The sequence below is a fragment of the Python bivittatus genome, unplaced genomic scaffold (genome assembly GCF_059951505.1).
Source record: "Python bivittatus isolate LINGU-HERP-01145 unplaced genomic scaffold, Pbiv_v1 ctg000980_np1212, whole genome shotgun sequence".
NCBI classification, from domain to species: domain Eukaryota; kingdom Metazoa; phylum Chordata; class Lepidosauria; order Squamata; family Pythonidae; genus Python; species Python bivittatus.
In genome coordinates, this window is record NW_028277125.1 from 5785057 (window position 1) to 5804565 (window position 19509).

The window sequence follows — 19509 nt, forward strand, 5'->3', positions numbered from 1 at the left end:
ATTTATTAGTACAAATTTATAGGGCATTTATTTCTCAAAAAGGGTAAAGCATAGAATGAGGTATGCATGAAATATGCAAAGCAAAATTAAAAAAAAAGCTTGGGAGGGCACATTAGAAACAATGGAAAGCGGTGAGAACAAATGGACGAACTGATAGTGAATTATGGCAGAAGGCAGAATGTCTTAAGCTATATTTACAATTGCCTTCTCTCAGAGGGAAGATGAAACTCTACCTGGCCATCGTTGTGCCAATAGTGAAAGGAGGGCGCTGCAGCTCAGAACAGACAGTAAATAACATTTTGTTAAACTGTTCATGGGCCGGGTGACTGTACCCAAAGAGGGGAGATTCATGGCTCCACTCCAGCTGTTTTGAGGAGGGAGAAGAATCCACAGGGATGCCACAAGTGGTGATGGGCTACTTGGTTGACCTGAGTAACGTTTTTGCATTGGCTACCAGTCAGCATCTGGATGCAATCCCTGGGTGCCTCGATTTCTGCAAGAATGTCATCCTCCAGTTATGTACCTCTGCCCATCCTATTAGATCTAAGAGCACTCGGTTGCTGTAGGTCCCATTGATAAAATTCTGTCATCATGAGGGATCTAGGAGAGATATCTTTCCCTTGGCCATACCTCCCCCTGGGAGAAGAGTTCCTGCAGAAGTCCACATGGCTCTGACCCAGCTGTCATTTCGGAAAGCTCTAAAAATTGGGCTCTTTCAGCAGGCTGTGGAGCAGGGTGATTTGCAACTCCAGCTTGATTTTAATTCTTTGGCATCTGTAATATTTTCCTTCCCAATACGGCAGCTTAATATTGTTTTCTGATATTTCTTATTGTTTCTTTTACTTTTTAGGTTTTCATGGACTGCATATCATCTAAAGTCACTTTGTTTATTGAGACAACTTATAAATTAAGTAAATAAGTAAACTAATATTTTCTCTCCATTGGTTTCTTGGTAAAAAAATAGAGGAGTGGTTTCCCATTGCCTTCTCCTGCCTAGTATGAATTGATGCCTTTCCCTTTGTCTCTAAAGTGATCATCGGCCTCCACCATCTTCCTAAATCTGTACTGCCCAATGTAGGTGCCTGCTTGCTTTAGTTGGCATCTGGGATGACTTTCACGCCTTGAGTGACACTGCTGGGAATATATAATTTTGTCATATAGTCCCAATGTCCTTTGCTCATCCCTCCCTGGAATACCCTCCTGCCATGATGAAGCAGCACAGCAGGACTTGCACTGTGGGGTGGGGCAAAAGCAGTTAGTGATAGAAAGTGATGTATTCTGTACCAACAAGGGTCACTTTGGTGAATGAGGCAACTTATACATTAAGGAAATCAGTAAATGAATAAAAGCAGCAAAGCAATTTCAGGAGAGAAATGGAGATCCTTATGCTGGAGGCATGGGCCTGGCACCCGATTTACAACAAAGGTGCTCCTAGGAAAGGATACTTGTAGAATGACGTTGAAACCAGGTGAACCCCTAGAATTCCTAGAGCTCTGTGGTGTACCCAAGGAGAAAAGAAAGCACCTGGTGCTCGGGAACAAGGGCTGTTGTGAGTTTCAAAAAAATCTTTAAAAGATTCAGCTTTCAGGCTGTGCTCAGAATGACAGACATCAAGGCAATCCATAATTTGGTTGAGAGGAATAAAAGGAATCATAACAATATTGGGTGATAAGGTAAAACACAATATAATGAAGGATGGCTACCTGATCTCTGTTGGGTGTAATGATGCTTCAGAGTTGGGCAATTCTTCCTGCTAAGGCTTTAGTAGGGATCATTTTCAGATATGCTCATGAATTAGGCAGCTGGGGAGGTGACATCATTGTTCGATAGGTATTGCTAAGTACCTGTAGTTCTCTCCCTATTATTTGATACTTGGATTAAGCACCCAACCTTTTAACCAATAACAGCTGCGGCAGAATCTGTGGCAACAGCCCCTCCTCAATAGCATGATGGTTCCACTTGTTTCATTTGCACAAGGCTGATCAAATGCACAGATCCAGTGACGGTCCTCAAGCAGTATGAAGCCCTCATGAAGAGTTCCCGTTATTTGGCAAGGAAATTGAGTGAGATTTTTTTTCATGATAAAGTCCTGAACATGGGCTTCAAAGGGGATGCATGACACATAATACTGGACTCGATAATAGTTCTGGGACCCAACAAGACTCTCCTTTATACTCAGGTAGATTTCATGGACAGATCATACACCATTATTTTCAAATAATTCTGGCAAAATATCATGTTAGAGACAAATTGGGTGAAACAGCCCTTCATTAGAAAAAAACAAAAAAAGTCTTCCTCTGCTATTTGAGTGAGACATGCTCAGAAGTAACCCCATTAATGTGAATTACTATGATAGCATCTTGTTGATGAATCCCAATCCTAATTGGATAGAGCATCAAAAGTCATATTGCCATTTGTTCCCAATCCACGAAGTATATAAAACAGGAAGAACAGCAAAAACCTGCAGAGCAAGGGATAGAACCACCTCCAGATCAACTAGAGAGCATCAAAGAGAAGGAACCAGCAGCACAGTGATGGAGATTGGGGCATTTCTGTTTGCTCTGCTGCTTGCTCTGCTGACTCTGTTCTTCCTGAAACAACTCTGGTCCCGAAGACATCTGCCTCCCGGTGCTTTGGCTCTGCCTCTCATTGGGACCTTTTGGGCAAATGGGTTTCGGCTTCGAGAAGACTTTTTACTAAAGGTATTGGGTTCTACCCCTTCATGGATCACTGCCTTGTCGTGGCGAAGGGGCTTGTGTAACTCAGTGAAGCCATGAGCTATACCGTGCAGGGCCACCCAAGATGGACAGGTCATGACAGAGAGTTCTGACAAAATGTGGTCCACTGGAGAAGGAAATGGCAACCCACTCCAGTATCCTTGCCAAGAAAACCCCATGGACAATGTTAAAAGGCTAAAAGATATGACACCGGAAGATGAGCCCCTCAGGTCGGAAGGTGTCCAATACGCTACTGGGGAAGAGTGGAGGGCATTTCCAAGTAGCTCCAGAAAGAGTGAAGCGGATGGGCCAAAGCCGAAAGGACGTTCAGCTGTGAATGTATCTGGAAGCGAAAAGAAGGTCCGATGCTGTAAAGAACAATATTGTATAGGTACCTGGAATGTAAGATCTATGAACCAAGGCAAGCTGGATGTGGTCAAACATGAGATGACAAGATTGAACGTCGACATCTTGGGAATCAGCGAATTGAAATGGACGGGAATGGGTGAATTTAATTCAGGTGACCATTATATCTACTACTGTGGCCAAGAAACCCTTAGAAGAAATGGAGTTGCACTCATAGTGAATCAGAGAGTGGGAAAGGCAGTAATGGGGTACAACCTCAAAAACGACAGAATGATCTCAGTGCGTATCCAAGGCAAACCATTCAACATCACAGTAATCCAAGTCTATGCCCCAACCACTGATGCCGAAGAAGCTGAAGTTGACCGGTTCTATGAAGACCTACAACACCTTCTAGAACTAGCACCAAAAAAAGATGTCCTTTTCATCATAGGGGATTGGAATGCTAAAGTAGGAAGTCAAAGAGTAATCAGAATAACAGGCAAGTTTGGCCTTGGAGCACAAAATGAAGCAGGGCAAAGGCTAATAGAGTTCTGTCAAGAGAACAAGCTAGTCATAGCAAACACTCTTTTCCAACAACACAAGAGACGACTCTACACATGGACATCACCAGATGGTCAATACCGAAACCAGATTGATTACATACTTTGCAGTCAAAGATGGAGAAGCTCTATACAGACAGTAAAAACAAGACCAGGAGCTGACTGTGGCTCAGATCATGAGCTTCTTACTGCAAAATTTAGGCTTAAATTGAAGAATGTAGGGAAAACCACTAGACCACTCAGGTATGACTTAGATCATATTCCTTGTGAGTACACAGTGAAGGTGATGAATAGATTTAGAGGATTAGATTTGGTAGACAGAGTGCCTGAAGAACTATGGATGGAGGTCTGTAACATTGTACGGGAGGCAGCAACTAAAACCATCCCAAGGAAAAAGAAATGCAAGAAAGCAAAATGGCTGTCTGATGAGGCTTTACAAATAGCTGTGGAAAAAAGGAATGTGAAAAGCAAGGGTGAAAGGGAAAGATATAAGCAACTGAATGCAGATTTCCAGAGAATAGCAAGGAGAGATAAGAAGGCCTTCTTAAATGAACAGTGCAAAGAAATTGAGGAAAACAATAGAATGGGGAAGACTAGAGATCTCTTCAAGAAAATTGGAGATATGAAAGGAACGTTTAGTGCAAAGATGGGCATGATAAAGGACAAAAAAGGCAGGGACCTAACAGAAGCAGAAGAGATTAAGAAGAGGTGGCAAGAATACACAGAAGAACTATACAAGAAAGATCTTAATGTCCCTGATGTCCATGCTGGTGTGGTCACTGACCTTGAGCCAGACATCCTAGAGAGTGAAGTCAACTGGGCCTTAGGAAGCATTGCTAACAACAAAGCTAGTGGAGATGACAGGATTCCAGCTGAGTTATTTAAAATACTAAAAGATGATGCTGTTAAAGTGCTGCACTCAATATGCCAGCAAGTTTGGAAAACACAACAGTGGCCACGGGATTGGAAAAGGTCAGTTTACATTCCAATTCCAAAGAAGGGCAATGCCAAAGAATGCTCAAACTATCGCACAATTGCACTCATTTCACATGCTAGCAAGGTTATGGTCAAAATCCTACAAGCTAGGCTTCAGCAGTACGTGAACCGAGAACTACCGGATGCACAAGCTGGGTTTCGAAGAGGCAGAGGAACTAGAGATCAAATTGCCAACATTCACTGGATCATGGAGAAAGCACGAGAGTTCCAGAAAAACATCTACTTCTGCTTCATTGACTATGCAAAAGCCTTCGATTGTGTGGATCACAACAAACTCTGGCAAATTCTTAAAGAGATGGGGGTACCAGACCATCTTACCTGTCTCCTGAGAAATCTGTATGCGGGCCAAGAAGCAACAGTTAGAACCGGTCACGGAACAACCGATTGGTTCAAAATAGGGAAAGGAGTACGACAAGGCTGTATACTGTCACCCTGCTTATTTAACCTATATGCAGAGTACATCATGAGAAATGCCAGGCTGGAAGAATCACAAGCCAGAATTAAGATTGCAGGGAGAATCATCAATAACCTCAGATATGCAGACGATACCACCCTAATGGCAGAAAGTGAAGAAGAACTAAAGAGCCTCTTGATGAGGGTGAAAGAGGAGAGTGCGAAAGCTGGCTTGAAACTCAACATTAAAAAAACTAAGATCATGGCATCTGGACCCATCAATTCCTGGCAAATAGAAGGGGTAGAAATGGAAGCAGTAACAGACTTCATTTATTTGGGCTCCAAGATCACCGCAGACGGAGACTGCAGCCATGAAATTAAAAGACGCTTGCTCCTTGGGAGGAAAGCTATGGCAAACCTAGATAGCATATTAAAAAGCAGAGACGCCACCTTGCCGACAAAGATCCGCATAGTCAAAGCTATGGTTTTTCCAGTAGTAATGTATGGCTGTGAGAGCTGGACCATAAAGAAGGCTGAGCGCCGAAGAATTGATGCCTTTGAACTGTGGTGCTGGAGAAGACTCTTAAGAGTCCCCTGGACTGCTAGGAGGTCAAACCAGTCAATCTTAAAGGAAATCAACCCTGATTGCTCATTGGAAGGACTGATAATGAAGCTCAAGCTCAGATACTTTGGTCACCTAATGCGAAGAGAGGAGTCTTTGGAAAAGACCCTGATGCTGGGAAAGATTGAAGGCAAAAGGAGAAGAGGACAGCAGAGGATGAGATGGTTAGATAGCATCACTGAAGCAATGAGCATGAAACTGAGCAAACTCAGGGAGGCAGTGAAGGACAGGAAGGCCTGGCGCAATATGGTTCATGGGGTCACGAAGAGTCGGACACGACTTAACGATTGAACAACAACAAATTGGGTTCTAAATAATCAACCAGTAACAAGTAAGATAATTCTCATTTTTTTTCTTTGTTCGGTAGTTATGGACAAATGTATTAACCTAAGTAAAATATTCTGGCAGGAAGAGGGATACAAGCAAAGGGATTCTTATGAGACTTGATTAATTACTTTCCTCATCATGCCAGAATAATCTAGTCAAGACCTGCTTGCCACTGTATCACAGGGCAGGATGTGAAATAATGGGGCTGGATTTTCAAAAGGCAGATTCTAGTTCAATCATAGCAAGAAAACTTTGGTGATGGAACCAATTCTCCAGAGAGAGGGTGGCTTCCCCTTCTCTCTGTTCAAAGGGAGGCTAGACATCCCTCTGCTGAAGAGGCTTTGATCAGTATTCCTGCAGTGGACAATAGGTAGAACTTGATAGCCTAAAGGTCTCCTTCCCATTCTGCAATTCTATCATGATAACAGTGGTAATGAGTTCAAATTTTCCTAAATGGCAAATGTTGTATAGTCACAAGGAAGATAAGAATACATGTGATATAAAAGAAATGTATAATCGGCATTTAGTGTCTCTTGTAACATGGAGTTTGAGGCCCTAAGTTACATGTGGGGGCTTTAGCTGGCAGGAACATTAAACAGAATAAAAGCACAAGAGGCATGTTATGTATGACAGAAAACAGTGCTATCGAGCTACTGAAGTGGTTTCCAAGTAGAAGGAAAGGTACACCATGTCCTTTCGTTGATCATAGTAGTCAGTTTTTCCCCTCTGCCAATTCCATTATTTCAATATCCATTCTTCTGTTGTGGGTATTTGTAAGTCTTTCCATTTTTGTGCATGTAGAAGTCTCACTGCTGTTAGCATATCAAGAAGTAAATTCCCATGTTTTCAAACCGTCTGTTTATCTATCATACATAAACGGAAAGTCTCTGGTTTCAATTTTATATCCATTTTTGAAATGGTTTGAATCAGAATACAGATCATATTCCAATATTTCTTAGCTTTCTCACACCAGAGTTGATAAAAAGTATTTTCACACTAGTTACATTTCCAACATACATTTGAAATTCCTTTAGACATCTTAGCTAATTTATCCGGTGTCAAATACTAATGGCACATCATTTTATTAAAGGTTTCTTTTAAGTTAGAGGTAAGAGTCAACTTCAAGCCTTTATTCCACAGGTTTTCCCATTGTTCCAACATTATATTATATCCAAAAAATTTTGCCCACTTAAACATACAGTCCTTAACATATTCATCTTCCATATTCATCTTCAACAAAAGGTTGTACATTTTAGCAATAACATGTTCATTATTAGTACATAAAGCATATTCAGAGTCAGTTTTCTCACATGTAAATTTGTAACTTTTCTTATCCATTTTAAATCTTTCAAGCAGTTGTGCGTAAGTAAACTATTGACAGGTATAACCTTCCAGTTCTAATTCTTCCCCCTGCTTCAGTTTAGGTTCTCCTTCAGAAAACAATAATAAATTTGCATTGGTCAATCATGCTTGTTTAAATGTGATTTCTCTTCTCTAAGAAACTTCCTGAGGTGACAACCACAAAGGCATTTTAGGAGTCAATCTTACTTTCTATCTATTCCAAATTCTCAGTATGGCACGTCTAATAAAATGATTCCTGAAATCAATATTAACTTTTGCTTTGTCACACCATAAATATCCATGCCATCCAAATCTTAAATCACGTCCTTCTAATTCCAATAACCTCTTGTTGTTTAGAGTCACCCACTATTTCATCTGTACAAGACAACAGGGATCAAAATATAACTTTAAATCTGGAAGACATAACCCACCTCTTTCTTTAGTTTCCTGTAAAAGTCTGTATTTTATCCTTGGTTTTTTACCTTCCCATATGAATTTAGATGTATCTTTTTCCCATTGTTTAAATGGTACATCAGTTGTCAATATCAGCATTGTCTGGAAAAGAAATAACATTCTAGGTAAAACTTTCATCTTAATTACTGGAAATCCACCAAACAATGAAAATTGTAACTTTTCCCATCTCAATCGATCTTTTTGATATATTTCCAAACTTTCACATAATTATTTTGATGCAACATACCATTCATATTATTCAGTATAATCAACAAGTATTTAGGCTTTTTCTCAGTTTTAAGACAAGACCTTTTCATCAATATTTCTTAATCATGTACAGTCATATTTTGAACCAACGTCTTTGTTTTTTGTTTATTTACCTTAAATCCAGCTAATATATCGAAGTCTTTCAGTTTGTTCATAAAGTATTACATTCCATTTTGAGGGTCCTGTAAAATTAAAACTAAAACATCCACAAAAACTCTCAGTTTTTAAACCTGTCTTTTGATTTGCAGACCATTCATATCGCCCTCCTGTCTACCATCTCTATTTAACACTTCCAGAACTAAAATAAAAAGCAAAGGGGAGAAATAATTGTTAAAAGTGAAATATTCCAAAAGGTGGGTGACATGGCAGAGAAGGCCCGCCTCCTGGGGCCTATCAAGTGTAGGTCCCTGGCAGATGATACTCACAGCAGACTGTAGTCTGCAATTTCATTATTTGCATGGAGGGTTTGCACTCAGCTAGGATGTGGGCACTTCAGATGAATATTAACAAAGGCATCAGAAACTTTTTGATGTGTTTCTTATAATGAAGAAAGCCTAGTTCAAAAAAAAACAAAAAACAGAAACACATAACGATTCTAATTCAGCAAATTCAAGCAATTATATTGGCTATAGGTCTACTCACATAATTTCTGGATATCTACTCAAAATTAAACCTTACTAAATTGAAGGGCCTTATTGTCAGGGAAGTATTCTCCAAAACCACAGCCTAAGAATAGTAAATCCTTTAAAAATGCTGAATTTGGCAAACATAACTAAACCTAATAATACGGTTATCTGTCATGTCATTAGTGCATTCAGCACTGGACCCTTCCCCATACAAGAGCCATTGCTACCCCAAGATCAACAATAAGCCCTTGAAGAGCATTTGGAAGCTTCAATTGGTACAAAATGCAGTGGTGTGGGCAGTTATGTGCACACCTAGATCTATGCATATTACACTGCTTCCCCCTGACCTGCATTGGTTACCACTTTGCTTCTGGGTGTGATGCAAGATGCTGGTGAGGATCCATAAAGCCCTAGATGGCATGCAGCCATGTCATTTGAGGGGCCCTCTCTCCCAGTACATCCACCCATCCCATCAGGTTCTGCAGAAGAGGCCTGTTGGTGGTTCCGTCCACTAGAGAATGTCATCTGGCAGGACCCAGGGGGAAGGCCTTTTCTCCTGCTGTACCCACCCTATGAAACATCATTCCCTCTGCCACCCAGGGTCATCCTGCCCCCAACCTTGCTGTCCTTCTGGAAGGGCCTGAAGACCTGGCTTTGCCATCTGGCCTGGGGATCAGAGAGTGATGTGGAGACCCTAAAATGGCTGTACTGTTCTTGAATGGCTGTTGTTTCCCAGTGACTATACTGTATACTTTTAATTGTTTAATTGTTTTTAATGGCTGGTATGGGTCTTCCGGGCTGTGTGGCCGTGTTCTGGAAGTTTTGTTTCCTAACGTTTCGCCAGCATCTGTGACCGGCATCTTCAGAGTGCAGGAGCACAGACAGGAGCAGTTCTCTCTGTGCCCAGGGTGATGTGACCCTTTTGTGGGTATTTATAGGGATCTGAGGGGGGGGGGATTGGGTGTGTGTGTGGGGCGGTTGAGTTACTGAGTGGCTGCTTGTTTTGGTGTCAGAATCTGTGTGTATCTTCCTGGGGATTAGGCAGGGTTTTTTCTTCTATTGAATTGTTAACGAGGGGCTGCTGGGGGTGATTAGCAAGTTCATTGTGTGAACTGTTCACATGTCCTGGTGGTTGAGCTGAGTTCATTGACCTTTTGCAGGCTGTATTTTTCAGGATTGGTAGCCGGGTTTTGTTGGCACAGACAGAACTGCTCCTGTCTATGCTCCTGCACTCTGAAGATGCCGGTCACAGGTGCTGGTGAAACGTTAGGAAACAAAACTTCAAGAACACGGCCACACAGCCCGGAAGACCCATACCAGCCATCGTATGCCGGCCGTGAAAGCCTTCGACAATACAAATTGTTTTTAATGTTTGAATTGTTAGTGTGCCTGTTTTATTTTTTTATTTTTGGTACTCTTTATGTTTTAATTGTAAGCTGCCCAGAGTTATGAATGTGAGATGGGCGGCTTCATAACTTAAATAAATGAATAAGTATACCCTGCACCAGGGCCATCTACAGGGGCTCAAAAAAAGTCAAGATTTTGTCTAGATAATGAAGGCTACTTTCTTCTTCTGGGTTCCACTATTTCATCAGAAAATCAAAGATAAAATGATTGTACAGTCGTAGGTATAAAAACCATAATGTTTAGGATGTGGTAGCAGATTCTTTTAAAGTGACCGAGAGCTGGAGAATTATTTGTAGAATGATACACAGGCATCAGGATTCTAACCCTGAGAGAGCAAAAATAGGATTTTACTGGAAATAATGGATTTCCAAGCAACAGTTACATGGAGAAGAAGAAGAAAGGGGAAAAATAGAGTTTAAGAGCTGGGAATGCTTCTACACAATTGCTTGTTCCTGACTGTCTTCCAAGCAAAACATGTGCATTCTGAGAGAAATTATTCAGTTGGAGAGAAAAAAGCTTGTTCTGTTTCTCTTGTTGGTCTGGCAGAAGCCAGTGAACACTTTACGGTAGTAGCAATTGGATAAGCCCCTGCTATGTTTTGCAAAATCATTCTGGGGCTCCTTCTTCTCATTAACAGTCTGCTTCTAGATTCACGTTCCTTTCCCCGAGACTGATTTAACATTTTTTTGTTCTCTCTACAAGTAGCATCATACAGGGGAAACCCCTTCCTTTCCCCAAATTGATTTTACAATTTCAGCTCGGGAATAGTTTCTGTTGCCATCTCAGAGGTACTCTGAAAGGAGCCGCAATACACCAGCTGTTCAGTATCACTTATGCATCAACAATATACTTGCAGCCTCTTGTCTCCAGATTTTCCGTCTTTCTCTGGAGCCAGAGAAGTTGCTTCTGCCACACCGTCCGGCTCCTGGAGAGCAAATTGCAGATGGCAGCCCTGAGAGCAATGCATGCTGTGACGGAGGTCCGGGATTGTGGGAACTAACCTGTTTTTACGTGTGTTTCCTTGTCCAAATTAATAGATGGAGAAACTTCCTGACTCCGCTTTGAAGTAATGGGAATGAAGTTTTTATCACCGGGGAGAAAGAAGACAGGCTTTAGATGTTAGTAAGCTATAAATTCTTGTAACCAGATAAGATCTTGTGGAGAAACCCCAGTTGTATGTTGATTTGTAACTATTGAAACCTTTGTTAATTAAAATCAAAGCAGTATCCTTAATTGTTGTCACCTGTGAAGAGGGGTGGAGGCCAGCCTGGAAAAGGTACTTAAGATAAGCCCTGGAGCCATAGAGGGAGGATGGAGGGAACTTTGGAAGAAGACATCGGCTTTGTATTTTTGTTGATCTGCGGAATCCACTTTCCTCAAGGAAGCTGCGAATCTCAAGCCTTAATCTCATTCGTGCGAGGGAGAAACGGAAGGCTACTTCACGTGAGGCTGCTCAGGCGGAAAAAGGACTTATCTATCTGCTTTTTACTTCTATGGGACTGTTTGCTTTCATTGAGCAAGTTTTAATTTGCAGCTTAAAATATTTTTTGTATTCAATCCTTTTTTTTCGAGCAGTGAGTAAGAGCCTCATTTTGGAAAGTATTTACTTGTTTCTTGAGTTGTTTTTGGCATTGCACACAACCAGCAGTGGAAAGGACCCAGAGAGAGATGTACCAGCCTCGGGGGCGGTTGTCACACATGCTCAGCAGGATGCCTTTGTTCTCTGCTGCAGGTGACTTCTGTCCCCGGCAGCATGTTAAGGTGCCCTGGAGTCTGAAAAGGTGTTACCGGACTCTCTGATTTGGAGCTGCTATAGACCAGTACGGCTCTCCTTCACAGTATCATATAGTACACAAGGAAAAGGGTCAACTTTTTAACAACTTACCCAATCTTCTGTATGGAAATTGTACTGCACTTGTGACCAATCTTAATTCAGTTGCAACCCATCAGTTGAAGAACAATACTTTAGGGCAGTGTAAAACCGCTAGAATATCAATACAGATATTCTAAAATTATGTCAATACATCTGTCAGTTGGAAATTTGGGGAGTTGATGGCTTAAGAAAGCAGAGAGCAAAGGGGTTGAGAAAGCTGCTGAAAACCATCCAAATTGTAGTGCTCCAAAGCTGTGACTCATGGACAAGCTGTTTCAATGATTGGCTCACATATCTGTCTGTCAGAGAAGGACTGGGCAGTCAGAAGATCACCTCTCATCCAAGGCACAGGGGAAGGGAGCAAACAAATGGGAGAGGGTGGATTTCAAGTAGAAGCGTAGAAGAAGGAACATCACAGGAGAATAAATGAAAGTACATAAAGAAATTCTTGGCAGCAATCTTAGAGAGAGAAAAAAAGTTATAAAAGAGAAGAGAATTGAAGATGGTGAAAGGTCTTAGAACTGAGGATTTAGGAAAGACAGTAGGTGACATATTAACTGTAAATCATCTGTTTTATTTCATTGTAAGTTTTCTCATCTTTGATTCACCTGGCAGCATGCAAAACGGTATAGAAATATATACACCATGTTGTTAGGGCACACCCTTATAGTAGTGCTCTCTGGATTCAAAACTGTGAACGAAGGAATGACCAGCTTCTCAGAAGAATTCTCTGATCGAGCAATTGATCCTTTTGTGAATGTTTTAGCGAAAGGAAGGGTTAAGTGCAAATAGTAATGAATTGTACACAAATAACCATAACGCTATTCCAATTTGTGGTAATATTATGCATAGTACAGAAAAGGAGTAAGATAAAGCAAACAAAATGATTTAAAGGTGTGAGATAAGCAAAGAACAATTGCTCAGTCCGCTTTTGACAAATTATTATACATCTCCATAGCTCTCTATCTGGTCCATTAGATGCATACATTGATTCAGACATTGCCTCTTTTGCATTAAAGCTCTACCTCTTTTTTCTTAGGATCTCATCAACTTCATCCAACTCCAACTTTCCCTATCTTCCTCTTCCTCTTGAACCCTTTCCTCCTTCATATTTTTGTTTCGGAAATTCCATTTTCACCAATTCTCCCTATTTGACCAACCCACCCAAAGGTACTAATTTCATTTTGACCACCCACATATGCATTCAATCTACATTCACTGATCACAAATTTTTATTTTATTTTTATTTATTTATTAAATTTCTCCCCCACCCATCTCCCCTGAGTGAGGGATTCTGGGCATTTCACACAAAACCTTAAAACCATAAATACATATATACAGTAAATACATAAAAGATAAAAATTGAAAAAAACATTACTAAAAAAGAGGAAGAGAGTCCAAGAAGATGAAGGATCTGGGGCTAAAGACAGCAGGCCTCTATGGGACTAACCATCCCCACGCTTGAAGTATTCCCTCCCCACCCCAGGCCAAGTGGCAGAACCAGGTCTTCAAAGCCCTCTGGAAGGCCAGGAGTGAGGGGGCCAATCTCACCTCCGGGGGCAGAATATTTAATCAATATAGAATATATAATCAATCCATTCTTGACCCTCTCTGCTTTTGCTTTACCACATCCACTTAAATGTATATGTCATGAAGTCATCCCAAACAACTAATACATTCACAAAATGATATAAGAAAACATTCTTCTAATTCTTGTTGCATCTGGTTTAGCTAAAGTAAATCCTTCAATAAAATTATATTTAAGTAACATTAGAAAAAATAAGACAAATATTGCTTGTAGTTATTCATAATACCATGGCTAGTAGGGCCTCTGCACACCTTTGGGTTGTGCACTAGTTGTGCCCATTCCTGGACCAGGAGGCTCTGCTCAAAATCACTCATGCCCTCGTGACTAGAGCCGGATTACTGCCACAGGCTCTACATGGTGCTGCCCTTGAAGAGCATTCAGAAGCTTCAGCTGGTTCAGAATGCAGCTGCGCAGATAGTAAATGGTGTCGGATATTAGACACATGTAACACCACTGCTTCGTGAGGTGCATTGGTTGCCATTGTGTTTTCAAGTGCAATTCAAGGTGGTGGTTGTCACCTTTAAAGCTATTAGCGGGACGTTTCCTCCTAGTTGTTTCTACCTGTCCAAGGAATGTCAGCTGACAGGGACTAGGAGGCATGACTTGTCAGCCGTAGCCCCAGCCCTCTGGAAAATTCTTCCTCCAGACATTAGGATGTCCCCCAACTCTGCTGGGCTTTCATATGGCCTCGAACACCTGGTTATGTGGCCAGGCCTGGGACCCTGAATGTGTAAAGGGCCCTGTTTTCTGGCTATATTGATATCTAAGGTTATCATTTCCTTTGTATGTGTCTGTATATATGTATGCATATGTGTGTACATGTGTGTGCGTGTGTAATATTCATGTTGGTTTCAACTGTTTTTCTGATTGTTCACCACCTGCAGTCACTTGTCTGAGATAGGGGGCTATAGAAATTGAATGAAATCAGTACAATAAATAAATAAATAAATAAATAAATATTATGAGGACATACTCTTATTACATGTATTAATCAATTCAACAATAGACTGAGTTACTAGAAGATAATATGATTAGAGCTCTGATGTGCAATGGGGAAAGCCTATTTTGGTTGCATAGGATATATCTAACTATAACTCTACAGTATAAGCTTTCAGTATTTTCCATGTAGAAGAATTAGGTTTAACTGGGATCTATTCCAACTTAATAAAAGATCTCAGATTTGAAGAAAAACTGCAACCTTAATTATTTTACCCAAAACCAAAGTAAAATGATATTCAAAAAATCAATGTAAAATAACTAGTAAATCCATAGCAGGACCATAATAATTCATTGAGGCATAAGATTCATTAAAATACTTAATCACCAATATTTTAAAAATCACTTATTTTTTGTTCCTCCAGATTTGGAACACTCTTAAACAAAATTAGTATTCCTCTACAAAAGTCTGAATTTTCAATTTTGTATACTTTCCCAACCTATTCTCTAGAAAAGAGTTCCTTCTAATTGTAGCTGTTGGAGGACTCATGCTTGTAATCTGCTGTGGTGTTGGAAGACAGTAATCTTCTGTCGATCTTAGTATGATAGTATTTGATTGAAATTGGGGAGGGGAGGGGAGGGGAGGTGTATATAAGATGGAATGGAAAGGGTAGGGGTGAAACAGGTGAACTAGTTTGGGGGGTTTGTCGTATGGGCCAGATTTCTATGATAATCACCAGAGGGAGGTACAATGATTAGAATTTGCCATGCCCGAATAACTGTGACCAGCAATTTGGTGCAGGTCCCCATTTCTGGACCAGTTTCTCTTGGGGGTATGGGGGTCAGATTTCTAGTAGCCTTGCTCTCAGGCTACTGTTGGTGAATATTAGGTCCCTGTGGAATAAGACCTCATCCATTTCTTGAAGAACTGAAATTTCTTTGACATCTTCTGCCTTTATTTTTATAAACTATTGATTGTTTTTTATACCACATGCTTAAATGGATCAGGTGAAGGCCCTCACATCTAGCTGACAATATAGTGAGCTTGGTTAGTTTTAACCAAGCTTTTCTTATAACTTTGTCTCATTGTTTGTTCATTTATTGCTGGCTCACCTGCAAAGTAATTTGCGCTCAGGCCCATAAACCAATTTAATATATTGTACTTAATCACTGACAGATAAATGCTATAGTAACTTGATTAAACTTGGTGAGTAAAAAAGCCATTTGCCTATTTTACTGGTTAGTTTCAATCTTGTGGGACGGAGTCGCCCAGGGAATCTGTCTCCACTGAGAAGATCCTGGCTCAAGTCCCCTTTGATTGAAATTGAGGAAATTTGTGGGCCGCCCAGCACTGCCGTGGTGCTGCACCACCATTGTCAGCCCAGGTCATGTGACTGTCATCGGTGTATCCCCAACCTCTTTCCTGACCCCCTCCCCCTCCCCTGTACCCAATCGGCTGGCAGCAGGGCCCAACAGGCAAGCAGCGATTGGTTGCTTTGGAAACAAGGCAGAAATTTGAAACCTCTTAATGGCAGTTGGTGGTGAGGAAATGACAAAGGAATGAGTTAGATGCCTGCTGGTGGGGGGCACTGAGGGATGCTGCGGTTCAACAAGAGTGGCCTCTTCCTCCCTCAAGTGAGGGGCCCCTTGAGTACACACCAGAATGTGGAGCAGGGGTGCAGTTTTTCTACAGTCCCTTGCTCCCTTTGTTCTACCTCCTCAAGCAAAGGGGCAGGCAGTTTATTTGGTCAGCTAAAGAGAAGAAAAAGCAGGAGGCTTCACCAGGGCTCTCCTGAGGGTTGTGTGGGGAGGGCAAATGGTACAAGCCTATGTTATATGTGGAAAGGGAGGAAGGCAGGGAGGGAGGAAGGGAGGGAGGAAGGGAGATTTCTGCTACTGCCTGCAGCTTCCCACAAGCAAAGTCAAAGGGGAATCTGGCCGCAAGTTGCAAGTTCCTGAGAGTCCCACTACTTTTCTACCATTGGTCATTCTGTTTCTCTGTTTAGCTAAGGAAATATCTCTGAAACAATGACCCAGCGGGTCACGGGTTGTCTAGTTTCAAATGAAAAAAGATGTATTTGATTGGAGTTTTACCTTTTAAAAAAATTGATAAGAGTTCCCAATTCTCTTCCCTCATCTCCTTAGAAGTCCTGTTCTTTACTATTAACAGGTGAACAGGAGAGGCTGAATTAATTATAAAATATCTTCATTTCCAGGACAGCCATTTGACCCTTCATTTCCAGTACTAAATTCAGCTTCTAATGTCATATGTGCTTTGAGTTTTGGACATCAGTTTGCTCCTGAAGATGAAAATTTCCAGAAGCTAGTTCAAGCCCTGAACATTCTTGTGAAATTCACTGGTAGCACGTTCCATATTGTGAGTAATGTTTTCAACTAAAGAGACAAACATCCCCCAAAACCTATGTTTCCAGCAGTACTTTCATGGAATCATAGAATGCAAGGCATGGAGGAAGCTTGGAAATCATCAAGGGTATTCCTCTCCCCAGTATGTGTGTGTGCCTTTGTGTCAGTCTTGACTCCTTGGGACTGCCTGGACAAGTCTCTTCAGTTTTCCTGGCAAGATGTTTTGTAAGTGCCCTCTTTCTAGGGCCGAGACAGAAGGACTGGCCAAAGGTCACCCACTTGACTTAGTGCCTGAGTCAGGACTAGAACTCACGGTGGCTCTCCCCAGTGCAAGAATCCATCATTTCAGTATCACCATCAGACAGCCATCTACCCCATATTTACACACCTCTAGCAAAAGATGGTCCATCACCACCTTGGTCAGTCCATCACTGAAAGGTTCTCACCATTTTTTCCTGACACCCAACCAACATTTGCTTCCTTATAATATACGCCTATTGTTTCTGTCCTGTCTTCTGGAACAACTCTGAACCGTCCTGCTTCTCTTCTATGTGACACTTCTTCAAATACATGAGGGCAGCGATCCTGTTCCCTTGGAGTCTTTCTTTCTCCAGGTTAAACATAGCTCCTTCTTCCAATGGTTCCTTTTAAGTTTTTCCTTCCAAGTCCCTTGTCATCTTAGCTGCCCTCCCCCAAATACACTTCAGTTTCTAAATCTTCTTCCTAAAGGACAGTGGAGAAAACTAGGTGCAATACTCTAGTGGAGTCTGAAGAATGAGGAATAAAGAGGAGCAATGATATCTCTTGATCGTGATACTAAACTTCTGCTGATCTACCTTAGGAGTACATTTTCTTTCCTGGCACCTGCATCACATTGTTGGCTTATGGTCAGGTAGTCATCCAACAAGACAGCTAGATCTTTTTCACATGTATTGTCTCCCATCATACATACATATATACATATACAAAAAAAAAAAAAATCCCCTCTCACCCCTATGGGTAGTACGTGTCTTCCTCAATCTCGGGTCCTCTACCAGAGACCTGGGAGTTTGAGGGTTCTGCACAGTATCTTAGCTGTTCCTAGCACTGCACACTTCTGCACAGAGAGCTCTGATGTTGTTCCTGGGATCTGTTGGAGCCATTCTCCCAGCTTAGGAGTCATGGCCCCGAGTGCTCCTACCACCACTGGGACCACTTTGGCCTTTACTTTCCACATCCTCTCCATTTCCTCCTTCAGGCTCTGGTACTTCTCCAGCTTCTCATGCTCCTTCTTCCTGATGTTGCTGTCACTTGGCACTGCTACATCTATCACTACCGCTGTCTTCTGGTATTTGTCTACTACCACGATGTCTGGTTGATTGGCAAGTACCTGCCTGTCCATCTGGATCTGGAAGTCCCACAGGATCTTAGCCTTGTTATTCTCCATGACCTCCTGTGGAATCTCCCATCTGGGCTTGGTTGGGTCTAACCCAGACACTGTGCAGATGTTCCTGTACACAATGCCAGCTACTTGGTTGTGCCATTCAGTGTATGCTGTTCCTGCCTGCATCTTACACTCTGCCACTATGTGTTGGACTGTCTCTGAGGCCTCTTTGCACAATCTGCACCTTGGGTCCTGTCTAGTGTGGTAGACCCCTGCTTCTATGGATCTGGTGCTTAGTTCCTGTTCTTGTGCTGCTATGATCAGTTCCTCAGTGCTGTCTTTTAGTCTGGCCCTTTCCAGCCACTGATAGGATTTCCCAATGTCAGCCACCTCAGCTATCTGTCGATGGTACATCCCATGCAGGGGTTTGTCTTGCCATGGCACTTCCTCTACTTGAACTTCCTCCCATGTCTGCTGCTGCCTGAGGCATTCTCTCAGCAGCAAATCTTTGGGTGCCATCTTACTGATGTACTCCTGGATGCTCCGGGTTTCATCCAGGACAGTGGCTTTGACACTCATCAGACCCCACCTGCCCTCTTTGCGGCTGGTGTACAGTCTCTGGGAGTTGGACTTGGGGGTGGAAACCTCTGTACATTATGAGGAGCTTCCGGGTCTTCACATCGGCAGCCTCCATATCTTCCTTTGGCCAGCTCACTATACCGGCAGGGTATCTGAGGACTGGCAGGACTACATGTTAATGGCATGGATCTTGTTCTTCCCATTGAGCTGGCTCTTCAGGACCTGTCTTATCCTTTGGTGGTACTTGGATGTTGCTGTCTTCCTTGCCTCCTCCTCATGGTTCCCGTGTGACTGTGGGACACCAAGGTATTTATAGCTGGTCTCTATGTCTGCTATGTGGCCCACTGGTAGTTCCACTCCATCGGTCTTAACTACCTTCCCTCTCTTTACTATCATCCTGCCACACTTCTCCAGTCCGAATGACATCCCAATGTCTTCGCTGTAGATCCGTGTCAGGTGGATCAGTGAGTCGATGTCTCGTTCACTCTTAGCATACAGCTTGATGTCATCCATGTAGAGGAGGTGGCTGATGGTGATTCCACTCTTGAACTTGTACCCATATCCAGACCTTGTGATTATCTGGCTGAGGGGGTTTAAGCCCATGCAGAACAGCAATGGGGTCAGTGCATCACCTTGGTATATGCTGCACTTAATGGCCACTTGTGCGAGCTGTCTTGAGTTCACTTCCAGTGTTGTCTTCCACAGTCCCATTGAGTTCTCGAGGAAGGTCCTTAGTGTCCTGTTGACGCTTT

General features: G+C 42.1%; 1 long non-coding RNA gene across 2 annotated transcripts in view; it reads right to left on the minus strand.

Moving 5' to 3' along the window:
- Positions 1-19509, minus strand: part of LOC148213512 (uncharacterized) — a 103868-nt gene that overhangs the window by 69682 nt on the left and 14677 nt on the right. For both annotated transcript variants that reach the window (XR_015794471.1, XR_015794470.1), the window contains one exon: positions 7733-7856. This is a non-coding gene — a long non-coding RNA (uncharacterized LOC148213512). The remainder of the gene's footprint in view (positions 1-7732; positions 7857-19509) is intronic.